Source organism: Corapipo altera, unplaced genomic scaffold, assembly GCF_003945725.1.
Source record: "Corapipo altera isolate COAL_440 unplaced genomic scaffold, ASM394572v1 52b, whole genome shotgun sequence".
NCBI lineage: Eukaryota > Metazoa > Chordata > Aves > Passeriformes > Pipridae > Corapipo > Corapipo altera.
In genome coordinates, this window is record NW_020884922.1 from 740,444 (window position 1) to 757,239 (window position 16,796).

General features: G+C 42.2%; 1 protein-coding gene across 2 annotated transcripts in view; it reads left to right on the forward strand.

Moving 5' to 3' along the window:
- The first annotated feature begins 4,035 nt into the window (after nt 1-4,035).
- The window catches only part of CPQ (carboxypeptidase Q), a 152,431-nt gene continuing 139,670 nt past the window's right edge, over nt 4,036-16,796 (forward strand). For both annotated transcript variants that reach the window (XM_027656947.1, XM_027656948.1), the window contains exon 1: nt 4,036-4,114. The gene's annotated coding sequence lies outside the window, so the exon portion shown is untranslated. The remainder of the gene's footprint in view (nt 4,115-16,796) is intronic.

Genomic DNA, 16,796 nt, shown 5'->3' on the forward strand with positions numbered 1-16,796 from the left:
GTCACACAGGTTATAAAGAGGTTCAAGTGGAAACATGTTCCACCAATTCTCGCAAAAACCCAGGCAATTGCCCCTGTCAGAAAATTTGTAGTAGTCTGCAGGAGAAATTACCCTGCCAGACTATGTCTTTTACTAGCAAGTTTTGCTGCCAGAACTTTTGTGGGAACATGAGTTGCTGATATTTTTATGTCCCTGGAGCATGTGTGTTCATCACTGCTTTCTTGAGATGCTGCATGCCCTTGCTGCAAGAGGCTGTAATAGCAGAAGGGCTGCTGCACGCAGGGCAGGGACCCAGGGCTCACAGTTGCCGACATTGCTGTGTTCTTGGAGCATGTGTACAGTGGCATTTTGCTACCGGCTATATGTTGGTGGGTGTTGTTCAGAGAGGAGATTTCCCTTTGGCAGGAGAGAATTCAGTTTGTTGGCTTGCATCATCTTAGTATCAGAATGCATGGAAACTTGAGGCAACTAATGCTGAGTTCTGATAGTAAACCCGCATTGCACTGGACATGCCCAAGTTAAGACACGTCTCAAGCAAGTACACCCTACCAACCGACTGCTGGCAGATATTCTGCTCTCAGCTGATGATTTGCTCATGATACCTGAAAAAAAATGAGTCTCTGACACAGCAGCAGAAAAGCAAACAGAACTATATAAAAAATACTTTCTTTGAATTGCTTGTTATTTTTCTTTCACGATGTCCCTATTTTTTCCCCATTCTTTTCACTATTAGGATATATTTATTTGCTGCTAGGCTGCCTCAATGGAGACATTTAAGTCAGAGTCAAGCTTAAATGCTTCTTCCTAGAAGGAACTGAAAAGCATTGATTCTTTGAAACTTCGGACTTTTTGTTTTCAGTTCTTTTAACTGGAAAATAAGAGGAAATAAGAGCTAGAGTTTGCATTAATTAGCAATCCATATTTACCTGCCTACAGTGCAAAGCAACAAAGAAAAACTTTAAATGAAGAAAACATCTTCTAGTGGTACTAAAATCCAATCTGGACCTAGAGGAGACTTTTGGGAGACTGAGAAAAAAAATAAAAAGTGCTTTGCCAAAGTAAATAAATGTCATAAAATAAAAACTGAGAGCATACTTCTAAACAAGGGTAACTGGTATATTGGTAATTCCTTCAGTCTGGTACAGTGTGCTCCCACTTCAAACACCTCTGGTATTTGGACCTGTGCTGGCAGCTTTTCAAAGGAATCTCGTACTTTCTTCCCTCCCCCTCCCCACTTTGCATAATAATTAGTATGTGAATATGCTTGTGATTTCTTATTATTTTTTTAATGAAGTCACATTTCAGAGACTTCAACAAAGTTTGGAGCTCCACCAAAGCAGTTCTTGGTCCAAAAACCATGCAGTCTAAACAGAGTGGAAAAACAAGGCACAGCGAAATAGCATCATCCATCACCCTCATCCTGTGTAGGAAGGAGCATGGTACCAAGCAACTGTCCTATCAGAAGAGATTCAAGATGCATTCAGGCACTATCCTATGCCTAGCAGCACACTTCACCAGTTGCTTTATATGCTATATAGTAGAAAGGGAAAAAAAATCCAGTAGTAAGAAATGTCATCTATCCTCACTTTAGGTTCTATTCCCCTTTCCATGAGTTAGATACCAGCTTATTCCTTGAAGCACCAAACTACAGTCAGATAATTCCAATTATTTTTGGCATTCATATGTATCCAATCCCTTTCTTGAATATTATGTTCTTGACTCTGAGACTGTTACTAGCAGTATAATCACAGCAATCTTGTAAAGATGATCCGTACAGGGACCTTCAAGCACCTGACAGTCTTTATGAGTTCAGGAGCATGCAAGATGGATGACACCAGCGATTTCTGGATGGTAGGGCTAGGATTTTGCCCTTCATAGTATCTTATGAAGTTTGGGAAACTGAGCACAGGTCTCCTCAGCTCCAGCCTCTCCCTGATTTACAATTACAGTCCTGAGGAGGAAAAAGCAAGCAATCCAAAAGTCCTGAAGCTGCAAACTAAAGGAAAACAAAACTAAGTATTTAGTGAATAATGCAAAATAGGAGAAAAGCATGTAAGAGATGGGTGTAAGGGAAATACCTTTCCCAAGGCTAAGTGGGTATTGATGTATTTCAAGCCTGTAAACAGATGTATGTGTGCTGCTGGCTGAAGAGGCTTGAGGGGTGGAGCTCTGGGTTTGTTGTTATGCTTCTTTATTTGCTCTTATTGCTTCTCTGGCAAGGACAACAGGAGACAAGAACAGAGTGCTCTCTACCCTCTCACTTGTGATTAATGAGATATTAATGAGATATTTCCATCCTTCTGACTATTCGATGGAGGAGAAAAAAGATGGCCTATTATCACTCCTCCTTTTGATTTCTTGGCTGTGGAAGGATTAACAAAGGGAAAAACTAATGGGAAACCAGTTAAGGGAAGTGATTTAATTATAAAGGGAGCAAATGAAATCACTCCCAGGAATCAACTAAAATCCTAAATTCAAATACTGCCAGTGCCATTTTACATGAGCTTGTTCATGCAGACCTGTCCTATGTTCTCTCTCACTGGAAGTAAAAAGGAAGGCTGTATTTTGGTATTTAAGTTCAAGGTGTTGTGGGTGCAACAGCCAACCTCTGAGGATAGAATATTTTCTTGCATGACTTTCACTACTTAACCACTGTGTATATCTCTTTCCAGAGATACAGTCCTAGATGGATGCTTACAGCTTATACTAAAGAATATATAGAATGTGCAGGAAAGAGGCAGCTAGACAGGCAGATCTATGACAGACTTTTACTTGTGTGACATTTTTATTGAATCATTTATTTTGTTACCCTCAATGGAACAGGACTCTCAAGGACTGTGGCACTTGGAGAAACATATTGTTGCATCCCACCAGCATGCTCCCCGATCAGTATTGTAGAGGACACAGTCCCATCTGCAAAAATGTACCATTATGATTCTGCACTGAAAAATACAAGTGAAAAAATACAAATGAGTCACCTCAAATAAACGGGTGGAGGAGTCAGGTTGGCTCGAACAGCCATTATCTTATAATAAGGTGTTTCAAATCCCTCCTCAAGGTACACACCCATGAAGCTCATTAGTATAACAGTCATTTCACTGAGGCAGAAAGTTCATGAATATTGGAATACTGTGTTGAATATTAGAGGGAAATTTTTCACTGTCTTCTTGCTACAGCAGCTTTTTGGAAATGCACCAAGGGCTTTGATCCTAAAAACACTTACCTCTAAGCACCTGGGTAGTCCCATTGACTTTAACAGAATCAAACGAGAGCTTTAATTCAAGTGTTTGCAGATTAAGACCCATGTTTGTAATTTAAGATCTTATCTACAGAAGAAGTTGCACTCATTTACCTAAGTGTTTTTATAAACACACCTTGATTTAAGTGAGTGCAATGTTACTTGTGCAGGCGGCCACCATCTAAGGAGTGGTGGCCCTACCTTGGTTCTGAGCAGCATGAAGGGAGCAAAGGCTCTCAGATAGCTGGAAACCATCAATGAACTACACAAGAGTAGCCATGCTCTGAAGTACCCAGGAGAAGGACGCTGCCAGCAGGAAAAGCTTCGCGTGCTTCATCCATTGTCCGTGTGCCCTTGCACCACTATCACACCTACTCTGTAAAACCACAATCATAGTGGTCATCATAGAATCATAGAATGGTTTGGGTTGGACCTTAAAGACCATTTCGTTCCAACCCCCCCTGCCATAGGCTGGGACATCTTCCACTAAACGACCTTGCTCAGAGCCCCATCGAACCCGGCTTTGAACACTATCAGGGATGGGGCATCTACCCCTTCTCTGGGCAACCTATTCCAGTGCCTCACCAGCCTCACAGCAGCGAGTCTCTCACTCCCCTGCAAGGGCCGGTGACGATGGATGAGAGTTTTCAGGCCTCCGGGGTCTGGAGGCATTTCCCGAGCCGGGCGCGCCGGGCCTCGGGGCGGGCTGCGAGGCGCCACGGGCGGGCACCGCTGGCACCGCGGGCACCGGCCGGGCCGGGCCGGGCCGGGCCGCCTCGCCCCCGCCCACCCCCGCGGCGGCTCCTCCTCCCACCGTCCGCCGCCGGCCGGGAGCCAGGGCTGTGCCGGCGCCGCCGCCCGATCTGCGCGGGGAAGGTGCGTGTTTGCTCTGCCCACCGCCGCCTCCTCCTTCTTCATCTCCTCCTCCTCCTCCTCCTCCTTCTTCTCTCAGGGAATCCCCACTCGGGAAGCGCTCCCCGAGCGCCCGTCCGCCGGGCTGCAGCGTTCACCCGAGGGCCGCGGCTTCGGCTTCGCAGAGAGGGGCACGCCGGCCACCATCGCCGGCGCCTCGGTGGGGCTCAGCCCCGTCTCCTTCTCTTGCCGAGGCCTCTCTTTAAAGCCGTGCAGCGTGTGGTGCCCCCCCGCCTCCGAAATGGGGCCCTCGGCCGCCGGGCCGCAGCCCCGCGTGGTGCCGGGCCAGCCCTGCCCGGGGACGTGCGCTGGGGCCCCCCAGCCCGGCCCACCTCGCTGAACCCACTGTCCGCCCTTCGCCGGAGGGGTGACTGACACTAGCAAGGTCGTCCTTCGGGAGCACGGACATGCCATCGCGTGACACAGCGGATAAGAACCTGGGGGTGCTGGTCGACAGCCTACTGAAAATGAACCAGCAGTGTGCCCGGGTGGCTAAGAAGGCCAAGGGCATCCCGGCCTGGATCAGGAATAGTGTGGCCGGCAGGACCAGGGCAAGGATTGTCCCCCTGTACTCGGCGCTGGTGAGGCTGCTCCTCCAGTGCTGTGTCCAGTTCTGGGCCCCTCACTATAGGAAGGACATTGAGATGTTAGAGCAAGTCCAGAGAAGGGCTGTGGAGCTGGGGAAGGGTCTGGAGCACAGGCCCTATGAGAAGCAGCTGAGGGAGCTGCTGGCAAAGAGGAAGCTCAGGTGTGACCTTAGCACTCTCTACAACTGCCTGAAAGGAGGGTGTAGCCAGGTGGAGATTGGTCTCCCAGGCAACGAGTGATAGGATGAGAGAACGCCAGGGGAGGTATAGATTGGACGTTAGTTCGGAGGAATTTCTTCACGGAAAGAGTGATCAGACATTGGAATGTACTGCCCAGGGAGTTGGTGAAATCGCTGTCCCTGGAGGTGTTTAAGGAAAGACTGGACGTGGCACTTTGTGCCATGGTCTGGTTGATGTGGTGGTCATAGGTTGGTCTGGAAGATCTCAGAGGTCTTTTCCAACCTAATTGATTCTGTGATATGAAGTCATTGTTTACACTCTTGTTCCTCTTAGTTTAAAAACAAATATGGACCCAAAGTTGAAGTTGGCAGTCACACAGTGCTTGGGGGATGCATGATCGGCGTTAGGCAAGACACGGTGCTCTGCTGTGATCCTGAAATGAGCAGAGCTGACAGCAGTCACTGACAAAAAGCTGCGTCACTGCAAATGGATAAACCCCATAAATACAAATGAGTGCATTACATATTTAATTACGGTTTATGGCACACCTCATAATGAAGAGGTCCCAGCATGTAAAGTGGTTTAGTGCTTCAGAGTAAGAATTTCTAGTAACTAGTAACCATTAGGTTTGTCTTGACAGGTCTTCATTCTTCAAAGACCACCTTTTTCAATTTGATGCAAAGAGGAAAAGTATCTAAAAGAAACATTTTTTATATGTAGATACAATTTTTATGTATATGAATATGCATATACATATTTTATAGAAGTACTAAAATGTATATGAGTGAGAAAAAAGTGAGATACAAAAAACCATGAAAATTGTAAGTTCAGTGGGCTGAACAGATTTGACTAAGGAAGCATTAGATACGAAGGAGCCTTTTGAATCTGGTGGTTATGTCTGACAAGTTACAAGTCTGCTCAGAATTATGAAAAAGCAAATTCAAAATATAAGGACAAGAATTCTGTTTGCTTGTTAATTACTTGTTTCTTCCTTCCCTACTGTGTTGGGGACCTGACTTTCCTAAGTGCAATGTGAGCACCAGAAACACCTGCTCAGACAATGCCATACACAAGAAGCACCTAAAATTCTACTTTCTTGTTTAGTGAGCCTTAATTTTCAAAATTTTGTCTGTCGTTTTCACTGTTCAAAATTAGATTGGTGTTACTGTTTCTGGAGGTACTTCCGAGACTGTAATGTGTTGGTGAAAGGGGAACATGTGAGAGTTTCTTCTTAAGAAGCATACTTGGTACAACTGTAGAACAGCTGTGTGCAAATATAAAGACTGCTTATATCTTCATCTATCTAGAATATATCTCTCTATTTTAGCTTGAGAAAATTCATAAGATTTAACTTATGGTGACAAAAGTTGGCCTTGATTTTGTTCTGGTTAGTTTTCTGCCAGGATGAAGGATTTTATTAAAAGTCTTTCTCATGCTTACCTACTGTCAGTTCTTAAAATCACCTTCCAGTGTTGTCTGGTGCTCCCTCTGTTAGATTATTATTTTTAATAAAACCTCAGACACTTCTTTCCACAAAGAAACCTCTCAAAACCTGCCATGTATATGAGAGTTCTTACGTCCCTTGTTTCCTTGTAAATTTTGTCTCATTCTCTTAGGCATATCCACCCTATCTTGGAGAGCATTTATAAGTTGTGCCTTGGAATCAGTTTTACTTTACTCAGACTTCTATCTTTCAGTTGAAGTCTGTGCAGATAAACTTGGATCAAAGCCACCACAGCTTTAGAGATTCATACAAAGACTTTGTCTTAACCAATCTTGTTTCTTGGTGTTTAAAACATATATAATTCTTTTGAACAGCAGAACAATAAGATACTAAATCAGATAAGAACAGGTTGCAAATCTGGGCTGGGAAAGAACAACCTGGCATTGACCCCTGTTGGGAGACATCTGTTAGAAAAAGCTCATATAAATTCTTACTTGTTTTATAACACGTTTTTGCAAATGCCTACATGTCTTTAATGCCAAATTGAGAAAGGAAGCAACTTGCAATATTGTTATTGGTACAATTGCACAAACTCATAATGCACATGAGATTCTTTTGTCTATTCCCGCTATATTTTATAGAACTTCATGTCTTCAGATTGAAAACTTTGCCTTGTCATTTTTTCCTTCCTTTCCAGTTGTGGGAGGATGAAGGATGACAGTACATGTAAGAGATAGCAGCTGCAGGGGTGAAATATTTTGCTTAAAGAAGTACTTTGTGCATAGAAATGTACTAAATGATTACAATCTCGAAGCTCTACAGTTCTTTCTGTTCTGTCTCAACAGGAAATACTATCCGTCAAAAACTGCATTGCAGTAATCTTTCACGTTATGTTACCAAATGTCTGCAATAATTTCAAAGTAGTGAAATAAATGTAAGTTCTTGCTTCAACTGACCTCAAGTCACTTATATTTTCACTGTGATGTCAATAGTGAATTTTTAGCTCCAATGTGTAATCTCTTAAATGCCAATTACTTAAGTCAGTATTTCTGACAGAATGTGTGGAGAATGCTTTGCTTTTTTTTGTTTCAGTTTTACAATAGAAGGAAAGATTGTATGTCAGCTTGAGAAAAATGTTAACCTTGTTAGCCTGTAGTTTTAAAAAATGATAATTTGGGTGCCTTGATCTTACAAGGGACTTGATTTCTGTTTTTGAGATAGGGAGAATGGACCAATGTGTGTAGGTTTGCCTTTAGTTTATTTATTAATTTATTGACTTATTTTTTTATTTAATGGAGAGTATTCAGACACCTGGCTCATTGGGATATTTTTTTTCCTGTACTGGTATTAATAATAGTAATATTTTCTCAGACTCTTTTAAATCTAATGAACATGGATCTGTTTGATGAATTTTCCCCCCAGTGAGTGAGAGAAAAATGGGAAAATGCCTTTGGTGTTGTTGCTACCAAAAGGGATTTGGTAGAAGTACCCAATGAACAGATATATGAATTAAAATACATCTCTAAGACTTTATTTATGCATTTTTGTAAAATGTTTCTCTGCACTATGCACTGCAATCAGAGGTATGGCAAAAGACCTATGATCTTAAAACATGACTTTAAAAGATACTAATGCTGTTTTAAAAAAGAAAAATGTCACTCAAATTTGTCTTAATTCTCTAAGATAAATTTTAATTCAAGAGTCTTTATGTTATCATATCATGGCCAGGCTTCGTGAACAAAGATTTGGGAAGGCACTATCCACATTTGCTACAGGCACGCTGGTGGCTTATGAGGCCAATACGTGACAGACGTATCCGATTGCAAAAGGCACAGCAGAAAGACTCCTTAGATGGTGTATTCTGCAAGACACGGTTCTTTCTGCGTTGCCTTTTTTCCTCGAGAGTGATCCTGCGTGTGTTCTCGAAGGAGACAACTGCGTTATAGATGGTGTGTCTCCAGGCCTCCCGATTTGAGGCCAGAGTAGACCAGTTATGGTGATCAATATGGCCAAGGCTGAGATGTTGTTTCAGGGAGTCCTTGAATCTTTTCTTCGGGGCTCCTCTCTTGCGGCAGCCAGTGGCAAGTTCACCATAGAGCAGGATCTTAGGGAGGCGGTGGTCCTTCATCCTGGAGACGTGCCCTGCCCAGCGTAGCTGAGTTCTCAGCAACATGGCCTCAATACTTGTGACAGCAGCTTGCTCTAGTACAGATGTATTGGTCACATAATCTGACCAGCGGATGTTAAGGATTGTATGGAGACAGTGTTGATGGAAGCGTTCTAGGAGACGCAGGTGGTGGCGGTAGATGACCCATGATTCGGAACCGTATAAGAGAGTAGACAACACTATGACTTTGTAAACACTGATCTTGGTGTTTTTCTTCAAGTGTTTATTACGCCATACTCTTTTGTGGAGTTTTCCAAAAGCACTATATGCCTTAGCTAACCTGTTGTCTATCTCTCCATCGATCTTACCATCTGAGGAGATGAGGCTACCAAGGTAATTAAACTGTTGGACTGATTTGAGCTCTGATTGGCCAATGGTGATGTGGGGATGATGGAAGACTTCCTGAGGTGCAGGTTGATAGAGAACTTCTGTCTTCTTTAAGCTGACTTCCAGCCCAAAGTGCTCAGCAGCATCTGCAAAGCAGGATGTTAAACGCTGCAGGGCTGCTTCTGTGTGGGCAACAAGGGTGGTGTCATCAGCATAGAGCAGCTCCCGCACAAGGTAGTTTAATGTCTTGGTGTGGGCCTTCAGTCGCCTTAGATTGAATAGACTTCCATCAGTACAGTATCAAATGTAGATACCGTCCTGATCATCGAGGTCTGCAGTGGCCCTTTGGAGCATCATGCTAAAGAAGACGGTGAATAGGGCTGGAGCAAGAACACAGCCTTGTTTCACACCTTTCTTTATTAGAAAGGGCTCAGAAAGTGCATTGCCATATCTGACTTGACCGTGCTGATCCTCATGGAGTGAGATGATCATTTTAAGGAACTTGGGGGGACAACCTAAGAATACCAAAATCTGCCCTAGACCTTTTCTGCTCACAGTATCGAAAGCCTTGGTGAGGTCAACAAAGGTTACATAGAGTCCTTTGTTCTATTCCTTACACTTCTCTTGCAGTTGTCTGAGAACAAATACCATGTCTGTGGTACTCCTGTTGGCTCTGAAACCACACTGACTTTCAGGAAGAATTCCTTCTGCAATAGCGGGTATTAGTCTGTTCAAGAGTATTCTTGCCAGGATTTTGCCAGCAATGGAGAGCAGAGTAATACCACGATAGTTTGAGCAATCTGATTTAATACCTTTCTTCTTGTACAAAGTGATGATGACTGCATCACGATGGTCTGATGGTAGTTCACCGAGCTCCCAACAGCGCACCACAAACTCATGGATTTTGGTGTGGAGTGCAAGGCCCCCATGTTTCCAGACTTCGGGTGGAATTCCATCAACCCCAGCTGCCTTGCCGATTTTCACCTGCTGTATGGCCTTGAGGGTTTCTCCTAAATTGGGGACAGTATCCAATTCATACTTTACTGGTTGTTGTGTGATGGACTGAATTGCTGAATCTTGGACTACACAGTTGGTACTGAAAAGAGTCTGAAAGTGTTCAGACAATCGATTCAGAATGGAGGTTTTATCTGTTAGAAGGGTTTGACCATCAGTGCTGAGTAGAGGGCTTTGTACCTGGTATGTAGGCCCGTATGCTGTTTTCAAGGCCTCATAGAAACCTTTGTGATCACCTGTATCTGCGCATAATTGAGTTTTTTCAGCTAGATCGATCCACCACTTGTTCTGGATGTCACAGAGTTTCTGCTGGAGCTTGCTGCATGCGAGACGAAAGGCTGTTTTTCTTGCGTGACAGGATGGCAGTGCAAGGTGTGCTTGGTGGGCGGTTCTCTTCTTCCTCAACAAGTCTTGGATTTCTTGGTTGTTTTTGTCAAACCAGTCCTTGTTCTTCTTGAGGGAGAACCCTAAGGATTCTTCAGAGGTTTGCAGGATGCTGTTTTTAATATGGTGCCAGATTGTTTCAGGAGAGGAATCTGCAGAAGCTGTGGGAATGTTTTCAAGCCTAGTCTGAAGGTTTGCCTGGAAAATGTCTCTTACTGTGGCTGATTGGAGATTGTTAACTTGGAGTCTTCTCCTTGGGATGCTGCCCCTTTTTGGTTTGAATTTGAGCTTGAAATTGAGTTTACAGCGCACAAGCCGATGGTCTGTTTGGCATTCTGCGCTGGGCATCACACGGGTATGGTGGACATCGCGGGTATCTCTCTGTCGCACCAAGACATAATCGATGAGGTGCCAATGCTTAGAACGGGGGTGCATCCAGGTTGTCTTAGTGACAAGAGGTTAATCGCAGGTCACCTAACATTTCTTGCATCGTAGGAGTAAGATTTATTTTAAACTTGCCTGAGTGACCATCCTGCATTTGGTACAACAGTGAATTTTTGCCAGGTAAGGATTTACCCAAACCTGTCTTGTGACCCCACAGATGCAGCATCTTGTGCAACTGAGAATTGTTGTGACTCTTTTGAAGCCTGTCTTAGTTGATATGAGTGTTCTGATTTTAAGTCTATGTGTGCTGTTTGGGTTTTTTTCCTTTCTTTTTCTCTAGTTACTGGTTAAGGTGCCTGATCTTAAATGTAGTGATAGTACATTTCCTACTAGAACACTCTGTATGAAAGGGAATGAGACCACTCTTCCACCCTTCTGCAAATTTTCTAGCTTTCATCTGCTACACATACACTGATATCCTGTGCCTTTAATTTTTTCTTAGTTTTTTTTCAGAAGAGGCACTTGACTGTGAATTTACCTAAGACAAGTGAGTCAAAAGTAATTTCGTGTTTCAAGTGGCTCCACAAAAGGAGCTTATATAATATTATGCATGTATCAATAGTCATTTAATAAGAAATGTGGGGGGTTTGAGTTCTTAAAATCAGATCTGAGCCAATTGACTCCAAAGGGAAAGCATCCACTATTTTATGTGTAATGTTTGCAGACCAAAGCATAAATCTGATTTATCTGTAGTGGTTTCCCCATCTACTCAGCACAGGTTTTGAGATTAGCGTTTCTGATCCTGTTGATCTATACTGTTCTGAGTCACTGGGCTCACCTTCTATTTCTCTCTGTCATGTTCTCCTGTACAAGATGTGAGTGCTCTTCTGTGGCAGACTGTGAAACACTTACTGGAGTTTTAGTTTCATAAAATTTCCTTATTGCTGTGGAAGCAGAAAAAATTGTAAGTTACCAATTTCTTAAAGATTGACCATAGGATCATTTTTAAGATTGATTCTGTTTCCTGCTGTGGGCTGTTAATATTTTCTCTTATGACAACTAGGTAGGGCAGAAAAGTACCTCGCTAATCTTGGATAATCTCTTCAGTGCAATACACAGAGCAGGCAGTTTCTGTCTCACTGATGCACTTTGAGATACTCTAGGAAAACAAAGTCAACTTTATTTTAATTACTTGTCTGGTTTGGTTGTCTTGAAATAGCTGTTGAATTAGAAATCTCTAGAGGTTTTCCAGAAACAGAAAAGTCTCAGGAATAGGCTTGGAAAATTCTGTGCAGACTCTGAGTTACTGCACTTGTCCATTTTCCCTCAGCTGCTGCAGAGCTTTCCATCCCAGCGACCCACCTATCCTTTGGATTCTCAACCAGGTAGTAGTGGTGGTGGAAAGAGCAGAGCTGTCTGCTCCTCACACTGCAGGGACTGTTGCAGTCCAGTCCTCCTGTGAGTAGTACATCTTCATTTTCTCTTTGGCAGTAACCTGCTGGTACTAATGCTTGTTATTAATTTCTGCAAAGTATAAATGTTTTTCGCTGGATTGATTCTCAGAACCAACTTGCTACTGATCACATGGACGAGGTTCTGGTGCAAGTGAATGGCAGTTTGGAGGGCAGAACCACTATAGCTGGGATTTAGATGGACTTATATCACAACTGATCTGAATCTTCTGTGTCTCACTCAGTCCATAGGCTGGTAAAATACACCTACACCAATGTTAATGCAAGTTGCTACAGCAGCTAAGGTCTGTGGTTCATGCTTCATTTTGGACTTAGGTCTTATAATTGAAGAGAAAACTTGAAGAAAGAGCGGTAGTGAGCAGGAGTATTTCTGGCTTCCCTTCAGAGAGTAACTGAATGAGGACAGATGTGCTTGTTTCCAGCAACTGATGCCACCCAAGTCAGCAGATACATCTTGGTTTGCAGTGCTCTGGTGTACAGTACAGTGGTTAAAAAGACCTGGCATAGCCAAATGCAGTGTATCCAATATGGATGGATCATACAGGGCTCTTTGGTAGTTGTCAAATTTTGGACTGTTCCAGTGGATCTGGTGGTGAAAGAGGAGAAAGTGGTCAAATTGGAAGAAACTTGGAGAGAACAGCTTATACTGAGTGTCAAAACAGCCCTTAAAAGCTTGCTGTGCTCACAACAGGTGACAGCAGTGTCTTTAGCTACACTTACAAATTTTGATTTGGGCTGCGAATTTTATGTGTCAGTGAAAAAAGAGTTGGGTAGAATAGTACTATTATCTTTCTATGTTTACAACTGGAAGCAGGTGAGCTGAAAACTCATTTGCAAGTTTTTTTTTCTCTAGAGAAGAAGGTGCTGAGTGGTGTTTCTGTTAGCAGTCCCCTCACTGTTCAAAGTAGGTCTGAGTTTTTGGCTCAGAATATTGGTTTAGAGTAAAGATAATACTTCTGACACAACAGTGTGAGTTATTTTGTGTCATAAGTGAACAAGACTCTGTGCTTTCTCTAGTATGGGAGTTTTGTCATGGCTACAAATGATTTTTTCCCCCACATCATACTCTCCCGTGTGATGATGTTTATGAAACAAATTTCTGAAAATTGCTCTATGGTTTAAGCTTTTAGGCTGAAAGAAGTCAATGCATGTTTTAAGCTTTATTTAAGGAGCTCTCATAATCAGTAGTGATGTATCCTATGTTTCTTCTATCCGGATTATATGACAAGGTTTTTTTTAATGTAGAAGTATAAAAAAACCCATACAATGTGAATCCTGTTTTGCTGACTCTGGCTTTAAGTCGAGGGTGAACCCAGCAGTTAAAAACCACATGATATATTTGTCTGTAAAGCATATCTAATGTTTATATGCTTGGTTTCAGTTGTTTTGTTTTGTGCTCAAACCAGTGCAATTTTCTTGTGATTCTGGTGCATCCCTCTCAGCTAGCTTGTCATTGTGTTATACACCACACTCTTGACAGTCCCAAAATCATGCATTTACAGTTTTCAGGGGTTTACGAAAGTAAGAGCAGTTACGTTTTGGGGGAGTAGTAGTCAAATTTTCTGATTTTTTTCCTCAGCTTTCACATGCTACTATGGATCTGCTTTGGCTTTTCCTCGTTGTTGTAGTGCTCGAAGATACGGACTTCTCTGTTGCTTTTGTTCTCAGTGCATCTGTATTAGAAACAAATGTATTCAGAGGAGAGAGTTGGGGCTGTTCAGTCTGCAGAAGATAAGGCTCCAGGGACACCTTATGGTGTCCTTTCAGTACCTAAGAGGGGATTATAAGAAATATGGAGAGAGACTTTTTAGCAGGGCTTGATGTGACAGGACAAGAGGTAATGGCTTTAAATTAAAACTAGAATTAGACTAGATATAAAGGAGACAGTTTTTACACTGAGGGTAATGAAGCTCTAGGACAGGTTGCCCAGGGAGGTGGTAGATGCCCCATCCCTGGAATCATTCAAGGTCAGGTTGGATTGGGCTCTGAGCAATCTGATGTAGTTCAAGCTGAACCCTGCTTGTTGCAGGGGGGTTGGACTAAGTGACCTTTAATGATGCCTTCCAACCCAAACTATTCTATGATTCTATGTTGGCTCTTTTCTGAAAATCTGCAACACACAGCCTGGTTGAGCAGCTGCAGACTGGAATGGGAGCATGGGAAAGTTCCTTTGAAGAATGTTATATAAAAATAACTATTGGGATCTTATCAGTATGTGAACTCTGTATAAAAAAACCCCAGATGCACACTGGATAAATAATAATTAAGAGTAGGCACCTGTCTAATGCAGCCTCCCAAAATTATCAAAATGAAACATGCTGTCTTACATTGACTGTCCCTACAGACAAGTGCAGGCTTGTTGGTAAATGTGGATTTAAGGAGTGTAGGATTTTTGTTGCCAGCAGATCTGTTCCAATGGATGCCTGGGAAGTTGTCATCAGGGATCAGGACTGATAGATAATTCATTGCCCAAAGCACTATTTATGTCCTAACCTGGCTTCCAAATAGTGTCAAAGAAGAGCTTTCTGAGGAGTGACCCTAATATGGGAATCACGGAAGGCACATGTGGTGAGACTGTTATCCTGAAAGGATCAGCACTTCATCAAGAAGTCATAGATAACTATTTGGCTGCTTCTGAATGAAGAAGCAGTAGTAACTCCATGTGACCTCTACCTCATCAATTGCCTCTGCTTGCAAGCTGATATATTATGTGATAAGGTTGAAACCAAGTGTAAGCAATCCTCCAATACCAGTTTCATATTAACTTGGAATTGCATTTAGTTCATGAAGGGACTGACACTTGTAACACCTGGATTTACTGAAAGATGCAGAGGCTCCATTTTTTTCCTCATATTAGTAATACCAGAGCACCAAATGTTAAATAGTCTCTTTACTCATGCTGTGGATAAAGCCCTCTGAATTTTATGCAGTTATGACAGTGCAAATATGAGGCTTTGAAAATCAACATTTATAGATAAATCAAAGTCGAGTGCCCTAAGTGGGTTGTTTCTGCAAGCTTTTGTGTCCTCAGTGATTGGTCTTGTGACTAGAAACATTTTAAGGCCATGTTCACAAAACTGTGCTTACAGAAGTCTACTTAGGAGGTAGGATAAAAGCCAAGGGTGTCTTAATACTCTGGGATCCCTGCCCAGTTTGATAACACTATGTCTGAATAGCAATTTAAAGAGTGTCTAAATAGCTTCACTTTTTATTTTGTACCAGGCATAACTTGTCCAGCAAACCCAGGAGGAGTTTGTGACTGTCACCTGCAATAGCAGAATCATAGAAACATAGAATCATAGAATCAGCTGGATTGGAAGGGACCTCTGTGATCATCAAGTCCAACCCTTGATCCACTACCACTGCGGTTACTAGGCCATGGCACTGAGTGCCACATCCAGTCTCTTTTTGAAAATCTCCAGGGACCAGGAATCCACTGCTTCCCTGGGTAGACCATTCCAATGTCTGACCACCCTCTCTGTAAAGAAATTCTTTCTAATATCTAACCTAAACCTCCCCTGGCATGACTTGAGACCATGCCCTCTTGTCTTGCTGATAGTTGCCTGGGAAAAGAGTCCAAATACAGAGTCAGAACTGCCTTATGCACGGTAACTGTAGTGCTCCATGATCAAATGTATGCTGCTCTGGGGAGTAGCTCTGATGAAAGGGTCGTGTTGGAACTTTCCTCCACATCTGAAAGAGGTCTAGTTTTGCTAATGTATTTCTCAAAATTGGCTGAAAACCAGTTTTCTCTCAAGCTCTTTTAAGTCAAGTCTATTTATCTTCCTTGCAGCCTGTTGTTTGATTTGGTTCTTTAGACTTTTTAAGCTTCCTTTTTTTTTTCCTACATTTCAGTGCAATCTTCAGTGGGATGGTGGCCCCCATTGTACATTGTCACTGAACTGTAGTAACTTGTTTCTAATGTTGATATGTTGGAATACAGTATGATATTTGAGTACAGTATTATGCTCTAGTGAACATGATGAAATCATAAATTACATACTTCATATCTCATTGAAATTAATATCCTTCCCCACCCTTAATATAAGTAAAGAAATGTGTGCATCATAAAGATCATTTTTCTGTCAGTTGTAATGAGACATTCTTGATGCTGTGCCTTTTTCATATAGTTGTATTTACAAATTCATCCTTTGTTTCTCTGGAGAGGGAAGATTCAGTGGGTGTATCCTACAGTAAGGAGGGAAAACGCTAAGATATCAGTTTGCAACAAGTCTAGCAATATGTTCACCAGATTTCTCAGCTTTGCACTTGAATGTTGTTACTGTAACAGTATGAGGAACATACCTGTTCTTGCAACTGTAGAGAAAGACTGTGTGAAAAAAAATTGCAAAGAAGTTTAAAAAAGTTATTTTAATCTGGAAATTTTATTTACTAGTATTCTTACATATCTTATATTCAGCATTGCTGAGGAATTATTGACTTAATTTGGAATTGTTGCTATTGGTATTGTACATTGATATTGTAGGTGTATGGAGTAAAATAGCTAAAATGGTTGGATACTTTTGAAAATATTGGTATTGTCTTTTTTTGATCTTTTTCTTAGAAGTGTTTAATAATGTGCATAACTTTTCTCTGAACTTGTTACTTAAAATGTAAAATTTTGTTCCATATACAAAGCAAAAAGTGCTTTGTAGGTGTGTGGTCATAGAAGCATATTATTCTTGTC